The 7,479-nt window shown below is 47.4% G+C and overlaps 1 protein-coding gene across 1 annotated transcript in view; it reads left to right on the top strand.

The window, feature by feature from the left end:
- The first annotated feature begins 5,222 nt into the window (after window positions 1-5,222).
- The window catches only part of Cmklr1 (chemerin chemokine-like receptor 1), a 41,822-nt gene continuing 39,565 nt past the window's right edge, over window positions 5,223-7,479 (top strand). Inside the window, exon 1 of the mRNA XM_031337447.1 lies at window positions 5,223-5,241. The gene's annotated coding sequence lies outside the window, so the exon portion shown is untranslated. The remainder of the gene's footprint in view (window positions 5,242-7,479) is intronic.

Below are 7,479 nucleotides of genomic sequence, written 5' to 3'. Positions count from 1 at the left end.
GGCGGGGGTGGGGGGGACGGAGCGTCGGGAAGCGAGGGGGCTCGAGGGGGCTCGAGGGGGAGGCAGCTGAGTCCTCGGCGGCGGCTCAGTGACTGGGCCTGATACATTATTTTTAGATTAAAATGAACATGGCCACACTTTAAAGTGGAAGGTAAATGTAAATGTACCTGGATTATGTAAATGAGCTACAAATGTACCTGAATTATATAAATGAGCTACAAATGTGCCTGGATTATATAAATGAGCTACAATTGTACCTGGATTATGTAAATGAGTTACAAGGCTTCAAAGAAAAATGTACCAGTGGTGTGGGCTATACATCAGACACCAGATCTGGTGGGCTTGGGGGCGGGGGAGAAATCTCCTACTTCAGAATGTCTCTTTCTATACCGCTCACCAGGCAATGGGCACTGGAGAAAAGGCCACCTGCATGTTTTGATTAAGATTTATTTTGTTTTGAATTGTGTATGCATGCACAGGGATGGCGTGCCTGTGGTGGCCAGAAGAGGGGGTCAGATTTCTTGGCATTGCAGATGGTTGTGGGCTGCCATGTGGGTGCTGGGAACAGAGCGTGGGTCCTTCGGAAGAACAGCTGGTGCTCTTAATTGTTAAGCCATCTCTCTAGCCCCTGCCTGTGTGCTTTGTAATAGGCAATACACTTCATACAATAGCTTTACTGTCATGTGATTGATACGCTACACAATTTGCCCAAGGAAAGTACACAATTCAATTGTTTTTATCGAGTTCTCAAAATTGTACAACCAACACTGCAATCAATTTTACAACATTTCCATTGTTTTAGAAAGAAACCTTGTATATATTAGCAGTCCATTCCCGAGTTCTCTCTAATCCCAGGCAGCCATAAATCTGCTTTTCTTTCTCTATAAACCCACCCAAACTCTTCACATAAATAGAAATAAATTTCATGGCTTGCTGGTTTATTTATATTGTAGCATGCACCACTACTTCGTCACCTTTTATGATAAATAATACAATAACACTCCGCTGTATAGACATTTTGTCTATTCATCTATTGATAGATATTTGCATTCTTTCTTCCTTTTGGCTATCTTAAGTAATTCAGGTGGAAACATTTGTGTTCGACTCTTTGCCTGAACATATACTTTTATTAAAGAGTGCAATTGCTGGGTCATTGTTGCTCTGTTTTTATTTATTATTTATTTTTATCTGCCTGAGGGGGCCACACCATTTTCTGGTTACTTTGACAGGGAAGAGGAGTTAAGCGCCTTCCGTTTTTTGTTGCCCCTGCATCCTGGTGAGGTTGAGATGGTGCCTTGCTCCGAAGCCGATTGGCGTTTCCCTGGTGACCCGTGCAGTGAAATGCCCGAATGTTAATGAGCTGGGAGCCCTTGTTACACCTTCCCAGCAGCCTCTGTTTCTGGTGTTTGCCCACTTGAAAACTGAGCTACTGGCTTACTTATTCTAATCCCCTCGCCCCCTTTGAGTTTTGAAAGACCTTTATACAGTCTCCATAGGGGCCCCTTAACGGATATACAGATTGCAGATATATCCTTCAAGTCTACTATGGATTGTCTTTTCCGTTTTTTGGATGCATCCTTCGGAGCTCGTACTTTTTTTTTTTTGTGAGTTCTCCAGGGTAATTTCAGGCATGGTTTTGAGCTCTGACTTTATATTTCCCAGATATAAATTACCACATCGTTTCTGGAGTCTTTGCTATCATTTGTATATCGGATAATAGATTAGTAATATTTTCTAACATAATAGGGTTCTACTGGAATACATCTTCGTTAATCAGTCTTTCGAGGTGGGATGGAGGTCGCAAGGGATCACACTGAGCAAGCACTTGGCTACTAGTGATACCCCAGCCCTCCACAAATAAATCTCGATGCATCAATCTGGTGGCTTCCTCAGAATACAGTTCTGGAAGTGTAGCTGTACAGCCTGAGCTAGTGCTGGAAGATGGTGGCCTCAGAGCCTCCTCTGTGGCAAGGACTGATGGCTGCCCCCTTCGGTGCTGCTGTTTACAAAAGAATCTTCTTTAATGACTTTTCCTTCAGAGCTTGGATTTTATGTTTTCTGGTGGGGCTAGGCTCAGCTGTGCATCATTATGGTGTGGAGGAGACAATGCAGGCTAATCCTCTAGGGAGAGGAGTTGGCCAGGTGAGGTCCCAGGATTCCTTTTGAGAGATAGTTTTATTTCTTTTCTGGTCAGATAGCAATCCCCGGGAGTGAGGAAGCCCCAGCAGAGTCACATTTGGCAGGGAGCCTGTTTATCTCACGGGTCATGGGTGCCTGCTCAGTTGCATGCTCTCTCCTGATGACGGTGGGCGCCTTCAGCACTGAGTACCGCCCATTCTTGTCTACAACATTTATTTGTTTCTTGCGCTCTAGTGATAAGAGGTATTTTGACACAAGTTTACTCCTACTGCTGGAATGGTGGTGGCTGAACATACAAGAAATGTCCTGATTATCACACAGGCAGATGTCCCATGCTGCCATTGATGCATCCTCCACTCAGTTATATATTCATTCACTTCATCCATCCATCTATCTAACCATCTGTCCATCTACTCATCCTTTTACCCAGCCAACCATCTAACCACCCAAGTATTTATCCATCCATACATCTACCCTTCCATCTTCTACCCATCTACCATCTACCCATTCATAACCTACCTATTTATCCATCTATCTGTCCATCCTCTTATTACCTATACATACACCCACCAACCATCTACATACCCCTCATCCATCCAACCAACTCATCTACCCATATCCATCTACCCATCAATCCATCTATTCATCCACCCCTCCATCCATTCACCCACTCACCCATCCATCCAACCATCCACCCACTCATCCATCCATCCATCCATCCACCCATCCATCCATCCACCCATCCATCCACCCATCCATCCCTCTATCCCCTCACCCATCCACCCATCCATCCACTCACCCATCCATCCATCCATCCATCCACCTATCAACCATCCATCCACTCATCCACTCATCCATCCATCCATCCATCCATCCATCCATCCATCCAACCATCCATCCACTCATCCATCCATCTACCCATCTACCTATCTACTCATCCATCCATCTACCTACCTACCATCCACCCATCTATCCATATACATCCACTGTTTTAGTTATGGTTTCTTTTGTTATGATAAAGATCATGACTAAATCAACTTAGAAAGGAAAGAATTTGTTTCACTTATTATAGCTCATTAATGGCAGGGCAGGAACCTGGAGGCAAGAGCTGATGCAGAGGCCATGGAGGGGTGCTGCTTACTGGCTTGTTTCCTATGGCTTGCTCAACCTAATTTGTTATAGAACCCAGGACCTACAGCCCAGGGATGGCACCACCCACAATGACCTTAACCCTCCCATATCAATCCTTGATTAAGAAAATGCCCTACAGACTTGCCTACAGCCCAATCTTATGGAGGCATTTTCTCAATTGAAGTCCCCTCCTCTCAGATGACTCCAGCTTGTGTCAAGCTGACATAAAACTAGCCACATACCTACCCCACCCCATCCACCCACCTATTTGTTTATCCATCTATCCACCTAACCATCCTTTCATCCACCCACCCACCTACCCATTCATTCATCAATCCACTCACATGACTACTCAAACATCCAATCATCAAAACAATCAACCAAAACCAACCAATCAAACAAACAAAAAAAGCCCAGAGGATCTCTATAAAAGGCTGGGCACGTCATCAGGCACACGAGACCCCAGTGTTGAGAGCTAGAGACAGAGGTGGGGTAGTCTTAGCTAGGAACCTGGATTGATTGAGCCTATCTGGAAACAAGTATGCCTGAGAAAACAGTGTACAGTTGATTGTGTCAAGACAGAGCCTCACCAGGCAGCCCAGGCTAACCCATGAACTCCTCCTGATCCTTCTGGCTCAGTCTCCATAGTGCTGGGGTTACAGGAATGTGCCACAGGTTCCCAGTGAGTGTGTTGGTCTAGAAAGGGGCTGGCTCCTCACCTATCCAAATTCTTGGGGGTTCTGACTCTCCCACAGGTCCCAAGGAAGCCAATGAGAGCTCCCTATGCCTGTCTGTAAGCAATTATAAAGCCATACAGCCCAATCATGGCTGGCAGGTTTTTGTTTTGTTTTGTTTTGTTTTATTTGTGTGTTTGTTTGTTTTTATGAGAGGCAAGCATAAATTTGTGTTGCTACAAGAAGGGCTTTTGTGGGTGAGTAGGTCTTAAGGCTGGAGTCCTAAAAACAGGAATTAGTGCTGTTTGTTATAAAGGGGGCCCCAGAGAGTTTCTTTAACACTGTGTGCCATGAAGTCACAGAGAGAAGTTAGGCATCTATGGGAAGGTGGCCCTCAAAGGTCCCAGCATCTGCTAGCATTTCATCTGGGGCCTCTCAGCTGCCATGGCTATGCTAAGAAATGTGTTCAGTGTGTAAGCCCCTCAGCTCATGGCTCATTGTCCTAGCAGTCAGTACAGCCCACAGCTCACTTGCTTTTAATATTACCTCCACAAAGGAACTCAGGCCCAGAGAGGTGAAGTCATTTGCCTAAGTCACACATCCAACAATGTGGTGGGGTGGGATTTGAACCCATGCTCTAAATTGGGATTCTGGGCTTCCTGCTGCCAGCTTTGCCCCGTCAGCTCCCAGGTTTCTACCAAAGGGATGGAAGGTCCTGCTGGGAGCAGGCTTTCTCAGTAGCTAGGCCATTTAGCTATTTTTAAATCAGTTCTTCCAACAGGACACATGCACACTTTATGTAGAGGCCATCTGGGTTGGGTAGGTGAGAATCAACACGGGCTGGTTGGAGGCCTGGGGTGTGCTCTCCTGGGCTTGGGCCAGCATCCTGAAGGCCCCGTCTCCTGAGCTTCTGCCTTTGACCAAGGCAAGAAAATTAACTGTGCCAAGGGGAGGAGTGGTCTGCTCAGTTTACAAAAAATAGGAAAAGGCAGCCCGTTGCCATGAGGATACTTCATGCTTTCAAAGTTTAAAAAAAAATTTGTTAATGACTCACATAAAAGCTATACACAGCCTCTTTGTAAAACACACGGAAAAGCCTCTGGCTCATGCCCGTTTTGAGTGGGGACCAGAGGGCCAGGGGCCAGGACAGCTTTTCTGTAGCCTTTGAAGGCTCTGGAGTGGCTGGCATTTGGGAACCACACCGCACCGCACGTCACAGGAGAAATTCCAAATGCCCCTTACGTCAGCAGCAAAGGTGTGTTCTTGCACACGAACGGGAAAGGCTTTAAAAGCGTAGGTATGCCTGTGCTCTAATGAGGGCTAAATTATTCACTGCGTCTCTGCGATTTTGCATCTTTCTGGTTTTGAGGACGTGAATTGGAGCTGACTCACTGGTAGACATTGAATGGACATCAATTAACTTGATTTTGCCACTCCCTCCTGTGTCCTGGCCTCAGTTCGCTCATGATTTCCATTTTTAAGTACCTTTTAGGGTCCACTGCAGATTCTGGGCTGGGTTCCTGGGGGCGGGGCCTGGGGCCATCTGGGCTTTTGCGGAATCCTTCTCACTGGGGAAGCAGAGGTAGCTCTACCACACGTGGCTGTGTGCCACTGGGGAACTGACTTCAGTCTCTCTGCTCCTTCTAACTCGGGCCTAGAAATGGTGTCTGCCTCATGGCATCTTCGATACCAAAGTCCAACACCGGGACAACGACGCCTCTCTCAGCCGCTCCAGCTTCTACCAACTCCAGCCGGGCCTCCTCTCCCTTAGGAAGGCCTTGCCCTCCCAGGAACTGGAACCCCCAAATTAAATGCTTTCTCTTCTAAGTCGCCTTAGTCATGGTGTCTCTTTACAGCTCTAGAACAGTAACTGAGACTGAAGGTGATACCAAGGAGTGAACTGTTTCAGTTACCTGACTGTTGCCAGGTATTCCTGACTCACTATAAAAGGGGCTGCTCGGCCCCTCCTCTCTCTCTTGCTTTCTTGCTCTCTCCTCTTGCTCCTGCTCCCCCTCTCTTCCCATCCCTCTCCCTTCTCTTTCCATTCCTCTCCCTTCTCTTCCATGTGCTCATGGCCGTTCTCTACTCCTCTGAATAAACTCTATTCTATACTATATCGTTGCCGTGTGACTAGTCCCTCAGGAGGAAGGGATGCCTCGGCATGGGCCCACAGAGGCACCCCCTTGCCTCACACCTCCACCATATCTTTTTATAAAACACAAGGAGAACAGCAGAATGTAATATTGGAGCCAGTTACGTGCTCCAGGAGTTGAGCCTACTAAAGACTGGCCCAATGCTAAATGGAATAAAGGGATTGGTGCCCTCAGGGCAAGACCCCAGCAAGCTAAGCTTCCAACTTGTAAACTGGCAATTCCTTAAGGAATCTTAGGGTCCTAAAGCAAAGGAAAACACATTCAACAAAGGAAAGTATCAACAAAGCAAAGCAAAGCTAAGCTTAATTCAGGGAGAAGCCCTGGCTCCATCTGAAGAAGGCAGCAGAATTTGGCAGCATTGGACATGTGGTTCTGACTTTAGAGTCATGGAGTATACAGGAGTAAAGGCATTGTGTAAAGGGTGTGTGTCCGGGTTGTCCTGCATGCAGGAGGTCATTTCCTGAAGGTGAATCCTGGGTTACATTGGAGGCCCCAAGATGTTGGAGATGCTACAGACAGGGCGTGGAAACAGCACAAGGGAGTGAAGTGTCACAGCCAGCAAGGTTTGAAGGGCGATCTCCTTTTTTTTGAACTAGGGGAGGATTTTTGAACTAGAAGGAAGAGATGTGGATTCAGATAGGTTAGTTCTCTAGGGTACTGTGTGACCCTGGGGAAATGACTTAATCCCTCTGTTCAAGCTGTTATCTGGGAAGTGGAAAGGTCAGGGCAGCTCTGCCTTCTGTGTGCTAATGTCCCTGGGTGGCTGATTGGGAATGGCTCGTAGCCCTCTGAGGGGTCAGACTTGAACCTGTCCCCATTGTGGGAACTTCATCCCCGTGTTACAGTAAGGAGGGGTGGGGTCTTTAAGGGAGGGTTCTGTCTTAAGTATTCTGGCAGACTAAGGCCATTGCTGCTGACAGGCTGACAGGCAGAGCTCAGCCCTCTCCTCCCTGCTCCTGTGTGGCTTCACCTCCTGTTTCCCACCACAGGCAGCAGGAAGCCCACTAGACACCAGCTTCCGGGACACTTCCCACCTCCAGAACCCAGACCTACATAAGCTCCTGCTTGTGAACTAATGTAGTCTTGGGTGTCCCTCTACAGCTACAAAGGCAAAGACAGGTGGTGAGAGATATAGTCCAATTGTGTGGGACTTTGAGGCTGGGCTGAGAAGGTACCTCCTCCCAGTCTTTGTCTTTGTCCTCTCCTCCCCCTCCTCATCCTCCCTCCATTCTCCTCTTGTCTTTATCCTCATCCCTCTCTGCCTATCTTCCTTCCCCTCCCTCCATTCTTCTCTCTTTCCTTCCCTCTTCTCTCCTCCTCCCCTTTGTTCCTCTCCCTCTTCTTCTCTCCTCCCCTTTTCTTTCCCTACCCCTCCCTCCCCT

This window comes from Mastomys coucha, unplaced genomic scaffold (genome assembly GCF_008632895.1).
Source record: "Mastomys coucha isolate ucsf_1 unplaced genomic scaffold, UCSF_Mcou_1 pScaffold22, whole genome shotgun sequence".
Lineage (NCBI taxonomy): Eukaryota > Metazoa > Chordata > Mammalia > Rodentia > Muridae > Mastomys > Mastomys coucha.
The sequence above is the reverse complement of the archived record's forward strand: the minus strand, read 5'-3'. Positions and strand labels throughout refer to the sequence as shown.